The following is a 10,113-nucleotide window of genomic DNA, read 5'->3' as shown; positions in this document are numbered from 1 at the left end:
CATGACGGTTGAAATATAATGGTGTTGAGTTGCTTTCCGATGGCAGAGTTTGGACATCTCCTTCTGTATGCTGGGAACGAAAGTTCTTTCAGTAATTCCAAACACAAGGTAAAATAAACACTGGTGTGGCTCAAGAACAATGAAGGTGAATGTCTTACAAAAGCCCAGCCAAAACTCTCATCTTAATCTAATTGTGAATCCACATGCAGCACTATATAAAGATGTAGGATTTGTAATTCATTGAAATGAGAAAATTAAATAAAGGTCTCCGAACAACACAACTTTACGACTTTTCAACTAATAAATGTTAAAAGGCATCCAGCAACCAGTTCATCTGGAAGCTCTGCTTTTAGTGTAACTAATACACTGTAAAAAATAATAATAATATTTTGAAGTTGCAAATAAAACAAAGATCACTGGAGTGTTTTATAAGAAAATAGTATTTCAGTTTTCTTACTTCAAACTGTCATGCTTAAATCAATTTGTTTCTTGCCATTCTTTGTAATTATTTCATTATTTTAAAACTGTTTTAGTTGTAGTAATGTGCTAAACTGAATTTAACCTTAACCAATATGTCAAAATTTCATAGCGAAGATATAAATAATAGAAGGATGACAGAAATTATTAATAAATATCATTTACATTCAATTACAGATTTATTTAAAGTCTTTTTTAATACAAAACCATGGGACATAAGCTACTGTAAAAGATACATCAAACACAAACTCCTCATTTAGAATCTGTTTGAACCTCAGTCAATGTGAATACTTTAAAATATAGGCACAATACATTACGTTAAACTGTAAAAGCAGATTTCGTGTTGACATCTGTAGTCAAACTTACAGCCATGGCAAATGGATTATGTAACAGCATTTAGAGAAAAGCCTGCTAATTTGGGAGCAATGGGAGTGAACCATTTTGTGACATTCTAACATTCAGGACTATTTAAAAAGATAAAAAAATGTAGATTTTCCAGCCATTTTGGGCAGCTCATGCCCCAAAGCAGAAAAGTGGAAAGTATGGGCATAGGGTGAATTAAAATCAACTGACTGGTCAAATGTTATTCTGAGGAGGAACAGCCTTCATCATAATGCAATTTGAGATTAAATGAGGCCATGTGAATTCAAACATCACGAGTGTGACAAACAGCCCTTACATAAAACGCTCTGCAATGGTTTTCTTATGTTCCACATTTCTCAAGTAAATTATCTAAACACATTTTCATGCCTTCAGAGGAAAGGTTTGACCTTTCAAAAAAGTAGGATAATTAAAATTACCAAAACAACCTTTTGTTTATTACATAACTTAACATGATATTACACAACTTTAAAAAGATAGTTCAACATTTTGCGCCCCCTCTAGTCATTTTGAAACCATGAGTTTCACAAACGGTAAATGTCTATGATGTACTTTTCAATACAGCAAATGTAGACACTGACCAAAGGCTGTCAAGCTCCAAAAAAGGACAAAACAGGGCATAACAAAGCTCAGATTGCACACATCCAAACCTGGCAGTCACAAAGAACATGAGAAACAATTGATATTACACAACTTTAAAAAGATAGTTCAACATTTTGCGCCCCCTCTAGTCATTTTGAAACCATGAGTTTCACAAACGGTAAATGTCTATGATGTACTTTTCAATACAGCAAATGTAGACACTGACCAAAGGCTGTCAAGCTCCAAAAAAGGACAAAACAGCGGCATAACAAAGCTCAGATTGCACACATCCAAACCTGGCACAGTCACAAAGAACATGAGAAACAATGGTGTGTGACGTCATGATGTATCAGGTTCATATTTACATTCATGCATTTACAGTATGCACAGATACATTGCATCTCATGGTATGTCATTTATTAGTTCATGCATTCCCTTAAAAAACTAAGTAAATAATATCAGGATGTTCATGTTTGAGTGAACTATTATTCCTTTAACAGCAAACAGAATTGTTCTATTTAGCATTGTACTGGGTTGTAAAACAAAATTTGTTAAAAACATCTTATTTGCCATTTCTACTGCTGCAAACAAAAATACAACCCATTTGAAATGCCCAGTTGGGCCACAAATGACAAGATTGTCTCAAGTTCTCTCAACCAACAGTGTGAGTTTGCAGCAGGACTCAAACACAGAGACACACCTCACCTTCAACCATTCACACAATTTTATTTTATGAAGAACATCATCAACATCAAGACATTATCAACTACTGGGCCTAAAGATCAAGATAACACAAAACAGGAAATAAACGCATCTAGGGCAGATTAAATGTTCCTGTTAGCTCATTTGCTGGTGCACAGATGCTGTGTGGATCAGTCTAGGGTCATCCACTGGAGAGAGAAACACATGTCGGTGGTCTGAGCCCCCCGAACCCAAAGTTGTTGAACCCAAATCTCACAGAAAACTTGTATCACTTACCGTAGAGCAGGAAGTGACAGTTCTACAAGCTGTTCAATAACCTTTTGATTTATCACATTCTAAATGCATGCATATAAAATCCAAGTTTGAGTTCACACATAATACATAACCAAGCAAACTACTATAAGCAGGATTATTAAGGTTAACTAAAACCTTATAAAAAAAATGTTACTTAAAATAAAATAAATAAATCTTAACTGAAATGAAATATTTTTTAAAATGTATTTTATAGAGTAGGGGTGGGTGATATCACCAAAATCTTATATCACAATATGAGTAATTTTATTGAGTAATGATATATATCATGAAATTTATTTTTGCTTTAAATAAGGTCTTTATGATATCAACATTTTTGATACCATTGAAATTTCATTGTCATTCTTGTCACCAGTGTCAATATCACAAAAAACGAATACTAGCCTAAAATAATAAAAAAAAAAGATTAAAAAAAATCAAGGACACTGACGACAAGTAAACAACATCAAGACATTATCAACTACTGGGCCTAAAGATCAAGATAACACAAAACAGGAAATAAACGCATCTAGGGCAGATTAAATGTTCCTGTTAGCTCATTTGCTGGTGCACAGATGCTGTGTGGATCAGTCTAGGGTCATCCACTGGAGAGAGAAACACATGTCGGTGGTCTGAGCCCCCCGAACCCAAAGTTGTTGAACCCAAATCTCACAGAAAACTTGTATCACTTACCGTAGAGCAGGAAGTGACAGTTCTACAAGCTGTTCAATAACCTTTTGATTTATCACATTCTAAATGCATGCATATAAAATCCAAGTTTGAGTTCACACATAATACATAACCAAGCAAACTACTATAAGCAGGATTATTAAGGTTAACTAAAACCTTATAAAAAAAATGTTACTTAAAATAAAATAAATAAATCTTAACTGAAATGAAATATTTTTTAAAATGTATTTTATAGAGTAGGGGTGGGTGATATCACCAAAATCTTATATCACAATATGAGTAATTTTATTGAGTAATGATATATATCATGAAATTTATTTTTGCTTTAAATAAGGTCTTTATGATATCAACATTTTTGATACCATTGAAATTTCATTGTCATTCTTGTCACCAGTGTCAATATCACAAAAAACTAATACTAGCCTAAAATAATTAAAAAAAAAGATTAAAAAAAATCAAGCACACTGACGACAAGTAAACAGTCAGCAACTAAAAAAGAATAAGAAACTAATTACAAGCATTAGGACAAAAAAAAAAAAAACTACAGTAGAACAAATAAATAAGAAATGCTACATACATTGTATAAAGTAATTAAATGTATAAAAAACGGCATATTCTTCACTGTGTAAATTAAATATATATTTCTTCTTATTAAAGTTACAAAAGTGATTTAGTCAAGAGCAGTGAGAGATTTTCTCTCTTTTGTTATATATTTCTTCTTATTAAAGTTACAAAAGTGATTTAGTCAAGAGCAGTGAGAGATTTTCTGTCTTTTGTTGTTTGATTAACATGAATGACAGACAGCAGGAATATTAGACTGCTGTCACTTTAAGAGCTTCCCGGATCCAATATATTGTTACACATGTTTTCTTTCTCAGCTGTTTGCTTTCACGTAAGACCTAAATTACTGTGTTTACGAGGATACTTGCAAAGGCGGGCATTTTGACACATACAAGTGTGTGTATTTAACCGTTCATAAAGGGGCAAAAAATAAATACTGCCGTGCTCTGTGAGCACCGTCTTCACTTACGCGCGCCTCTCTGACAGCGTCTCTCCGACAGCATGCACATATATAGCGAAATGAGTTCTCTTTCGCTGCTGATTGCGTTTCAACGGCTTAAAAACACTTGTTTTTAAACCGATAAGTTTTGATAAGTTTTCGTGACCACGTAGCACAGCAAGGTCACATGAGCGTGTAACCGCGATAGAGACAATAGTCCAAAATCTCAAATTTCTACCAGTTAATCGTGTCTACCGGTATATCGCCCCTCCCCCTCTCATTTTCATTTAGTTTAAATAGATGTACTGAAATAACTAAAACTGAAATAAATAAAAAAAATAAAACTATATACACTGTAAAATGATTGCTGTGATTAGTTATTACAGGACAGGAAGTCATTACGGGAAGTACATTAAGTACATAAGTACATTACGGGAAGTCGTGGCCTAATGGTTAGAGAGTCGGACTCGTAACCCAAAGGTTGCGGGTTTGAGTCTCGTATGGGCAGGGATTGTGGGTGGGGGGAGTGAATATACAGCGCTCTCTCCCACCTTCAATACCACGACTGAGGTGCCCTTGAGCAAGGCACCGAACCCCCAACTGCTCCCCGAGCACCGCAGCAAAAAATGGCTGCCCACTGCTCCAGGTGTGTGTTCATGGTGTGTGTGTGTTCACTGCTGTGTGTGTGCACTTTGGATGGGATAAATGCAGAGCTGTCACATCACTTTCATTTTCACTTACAGCCTAAAATTCAATATTAGAATAAGTAGTTATGTGTTGTTTCAACTTAAAAAAGTAAGTGTTCATGTCTGACTTAAAATGATAAGTTTAGTTAACTTTATAATATAAAGATAAAACTTATTCAAACTATTAAAAAACTATAATAGTATCTCACTAAAACAACTATAAGGTTCAGTGTTTGCTGATATAAATGATTAATTGTGGGAACAAAACGTGTGTAAGAAAAGAGCTTATCACCCAGCAGACAAAAAACTAAACATAACAAAACAGATTTACGACCTGACCAGGATACAGTAATTGTTTGTGGAAAACTTCTAGATATAGTTTTGATGCGTCATTGTTCATTTAAAGGGGTCATATGATGCTGCTAAAAAGAACATTATTTGAAAGGAAAAAATGAAATCGCATCATATGACCCCTTTAAATTGAATAATTAGTTGTTGTTGAGAAATAACAACAAATTATCTTTGTTTTTGTTCCTTTATAAAAGAAATGGACAGTTACAGCAACGGGCAAGAAAGCCAAGAAAGATCTCCAAACACATGACAAACATGAATGCTAATTCAATCAAAGGCCCTGAAACACTGCAGCTGCTGTGGAGATTCTCATACTAAGTTAACAGGATCAGTTAATTTGAGTCACAGGTCAGCTAACCAAAACCAGCTGATGTTTTCTTCAGACATAATACAGTTTAAAAGGCCCTGGAAACAGGATGAAATGATGCCTGTGAATAATCTACAGACATGCACATCCCTCTCATAGTGAGAGTTTGTCTGTCTGTTCAAGCAACCTTGTTTTGCAACCAATTTGTTTGTTCAGTGTCACCAATCACAGATTTAACTAATCATGTTTAATAGACGTACTGTACATTATATTTGCATTTGTAAATATAATGGGGAAATGGAATGGAAATTTCCCTGTTTGCAGGATGTTTGATTACATAATTGTGTGTTGTGGTTACTTGCTAATGGTAAGTGAATTACAAGTATCTAATTTGGAGTAATTTAATGCAAACAAACGTACAAAAGGGCAGAGAGCCAGAGGACATTTAAGAAAAAGGATGTATATTTATGTATGTATGTTTGTATGTATTTATTCATAATTTTTTTTATGAGACCAATGCTGCAACCTAAAGGATTAAGTTGCTAAGTTCATTTTTCTAATAAGCACTGATGCAAGAATTTTTCAGATGATTAGGAAATCAGCTGATGAATTAATAACAAAACAAAAAAAAGGTGAATTTAGTACTTCCTAAGATGAGTAGCATGACAATATTGTATATAGTATACCCACGTTTTGTAACATCTAAACTGGTTTTATGGAAAAATATTATTTAATATGACTACCTCAACCTGACTAAAAATAGATTACTCCAACAGAAACACATTTTAGTGTCAGATCAGTTAGAAATACATCATTAATGTACATTTCACTTTTACACTTGTGCCATAGATTTCGGCATATAGAATTTGTAATTCATATTAAATCTGCATTACCTTATATACAACAACTGTCATTTCACTTAAGCTAAATGAAAGTAAAAGCAAAATTATAATTGTAGTTTGTTCTGAAGCCGACCAGCAAATCTTTATATATGAGTGTAAAAAAGTTTGGTTTCCTTGTCATCTCCACACACATTGGGAACAATAAACCATACTCAAAACCTAGTCTTTACAGAAGCAGCTGCACATGATGGAAAGTTGTAAACACTCTGTGATCTGCCTAATTAACTGATCCTTTCCAATATGTCAAAGTCCCGGATTCACTATGTGCCATTTTCTGCATATCAGATTAACTAACAATTAAGTAATTAAAACTATTCCAACATTTAAAAAAAAAAACATTCTCGCCGTTCATGATAGGTCATGAACTCTCCTGCCATCAAGTCCAAGGGGTTTTATTCTATTGCTTATCCTTTTTCCTAAAGTGATTTAATATCCTAATTTAATTATAAAAATTACATTCTGACCATAGAATTCATTTGAGAAGCCTCAGTGTTTGCACAGCGTGTCATTGTTTACTGTGCTGAGCATAAGCACTCTTTCTCATATAGCAGATACTGCAGGTAGAACTTCAGGCGGAAGGATGTAATTCAGTTAGATGCATAAACAAATTGAGCATACAATGAAAACACTTTTAAACAAGAGTTATGTCTTAGCCTAAGCAGTTTAAAGTCATACATACAGTGTACAAAATCAGTAACCTTAAAACAGTGATAAAACATAAAAAATCAATTTGAATTAGGCAAACTTTTTTGAAAATGCACCAACAACATTAAGCTTCAATACTCTATATCAGTGTGCAAATAAATTCAAGCAAGTGTATTGTGTGTGTTTTTTTAACTTTTTTTTTTTTATTATTTTGGGAGATTAAATTTAGTGCAGCCATTCCTATGGTTTGTTTTGGCATAAACTGGCATTCCTGCAGTGTTGTTAGGTTTCGACATCCAGTACCTTTCAGATGTAAAAAGTTAAATCTTTGTGGATCATGGCTGTACACAACAAGAAAACTTTCCAGGACACATTTGTTTATCTTGAAAGAAGCTTGAAGCTTTAGACAGGCTGAATACTTGAGGATTTAAATCGATAAAAGTCAGAATTTTAATATGGCTCTGTTATTTCCTTGTATCACTTCAGATAAACAATGAGCAGGTTTTTTTGTCAATAACAGAATGCATTCTTAGAAATATACACTGGTCAGAAAAGAAACTCAATCAGATATTGAACAACAATATCTCTGTGCTCTAAAACCAGTGTATGGACCTGAGTAAATATTCTGATCACTGTCATCTGACTGCACTAGAGATAATTATATTTGAATTACAGTGTTTCTTTGCATGTTTTAATTATAGTCAGTAGTTGCTTCATGTGATTTCTCACTGTTGCATTTAATCAGCTTGATATGCATGCTATCAGTTGCAAACATCAATAGCAAAATTGATATTTAAATAATTACTATGACATTAACAAGCAAAACCATTGCTGTACATAATACCGTACATTATAAGTGGTACAACAGTAAGTACAAGTGAAAAGTAAAGAATTGTGCTGTATTACATCCTATCTTGATTCTTGATTTAAGATTTCCAAAGTGAAATTACCAAAGTGAAATCCTATACAGATAAGTTTGGATTCTAGGTTAAAGGCACAATATGTAAGATTTTTTTATTAAAATAACCAAAAACCACTAGAACAGTGTTATATATTTTGCTGACTTGTGTACTTACATTATCACTCTGCTTCATACTATGACGTTAATAAATCTTTAATACATTAGCTCATCCATGAACATGATTTCTGCCCGAGTCCCGTCGGATTGCATCGGCTGTGGGGATGAAGACGACAACTCCCATGATTCCACACTCAGTCACAGCATCATCTAACTACGCCTTTGCCTCTTTGTTTATTTTGAATGCGCGCCCTCTAGCGGCGAAAAATTACATAGTGTGCCTTTAAGATTTTTCTGAGATACAGGCCCTGATGGACAAATAATCTTCAAGTTTCAAATGTCACTTTGGACGTAATTATTCGTGAAAATGTTCAACAACCACAAAGAAAAATACCAATCACGGTAAGAAAACGATAAAAATGTAAACAAAGCAGTTTTGTCCTTAGTACAATACAATGCTGTCATTTCAATGCAGTGTAAAACAGACTAAAATTAAATATGAACGCATAAAATACTGACAACATTTCAATTACATTTCCATAAAACCACTAAATAAACATACAAATAAATAACACATTGATTGGACCTCAAGCAGGCATATTGTGGATGCTGTGGAGACAATGGTAAGCTATATGCATACAATTATACAATGTACTGTATAATTAGCCTGTATGACGGTCACGTTAGTATACATGACTGCTGTAGTTCAGTTGACATTTTTGCATTGGTTATAGGCCTACAGCTATGATGCAAGCACAAATTGAGCAGAAAGCAAAAAATCCCTGACACCCTGAGAGCAAGGAAGGAACCATGGTACAAAGAGGAAACCCAGACTCTTCTGGTCAGCCTATATTTAAAAAAGCACAGGAAACAGAAAAAAACAGCAATGCTCAAACAAGTGTTCACAAAAATATAGAGTCAACAGAGCAAAGAGCTATAACTTACAGATTTCACACTTCAGTGAGGTTTAGGTCACAAGGTTCTGAGAATCATTATTCAAGCTCTACTGCCATCATGTGGTGTGTGCATGAACCAAATGACCAATTCCTTCTAAGATTACAGAGATAAACATCTGATTATAAAATCATCTTGTGTAAAGTATTTTATCCTGCATATGCACACACCATTGAATTGTGTTGCTTAGTATGGCTATCATGTTGTGCAGACAATTTGCTGTTTCACTTCTGCTTTGGACTCACATGATTACTGTGACTCATAGTTTTCTGTTGGTTCTAGAAGTAGTTTAATAACTAATGTAAACCAATCAATAGAGTTAGAACACCTGACGTCACATTTATGAACCTCAACACCTTTTAATTCTGCCAGATATTTATAATTACTGAATTTTAAAATTGCTAGCAATTTACACTTTGGAAATGGCTTGTATTTTGACCAATATCTCTAAAATTCCTTGTCATCTAAACAGAATGGTTGGTGTGTCTCAGATTTAACCAGGCCTATAGAGCCTCTCTAAAAGGTCAATAGTTTAAAGCACAATAGATCAATAGGCCTATACCCACATAACTCAGAGGACAACTGGTTTGGGTATCTTGTTACCAGAGAAACTGTCAAAATATTTAGAATTAAATGAACTTAAATGAATTGTTTGTCCCATAGGTTGTCAGTCATGGGTAAAAGACAAGAACAAAGCAACATCATTTGCTGGATTGTTGGACTGAGGCTGTATTTTTTTTGTATTTTTTTTATTAGCATTGACAAGTTAGGCTCAAACACTGCCACAATTATAAATTGATTATTTTTTCAACTGCCTTGGTGAAAATAGAAGTGATTGATTTTGCACTACAGAATCAGACACCGAATTTGCAATGTGAAAGTCGAAAACTGCAACGTGTGAGCTGAAAATGTTAAAAGAAGAATGATGGGAAGGGATTTTAAACATCCGTGTTATGATGATATTTGGAGGAAAATGTGGCATTTTAGGGTTTTTAAAGTGTCAAAGAACTCAAAAGAAAGGTTAAAACACCAGTCATGCAAATGATATATACCATGCACCACATTAACATATACGTATGAATCTAAAAATACCTAGACGTCTTAAATATAATAGATATATTTATGAA

The sequence above is a fragment of the Sinocyclocheilus rhinocerous genome, unplaced genomic scaffold (genome assembly GCF_001515625.1).
Source record: "Sinocyclocheilus rhinocerous isolate Xijiao unplaced genomic scaffold, SAMN03320098_v1.1 scaffold853, whole genome shotgun sequence".
Taxonomy (NCBI): domain Eukaryota; kingdom Metazoa; phylum Chordata; class Actinopteri; order Cypriniformes; family Cyprinidae; genus Sinocyclocheilus; species Sinocyclocheilus rhinocerous.
The sequence above is the reverse complement of the archived record's forward strand: the minus strand, read 5'-3'. Positions refer to the sequence as shown.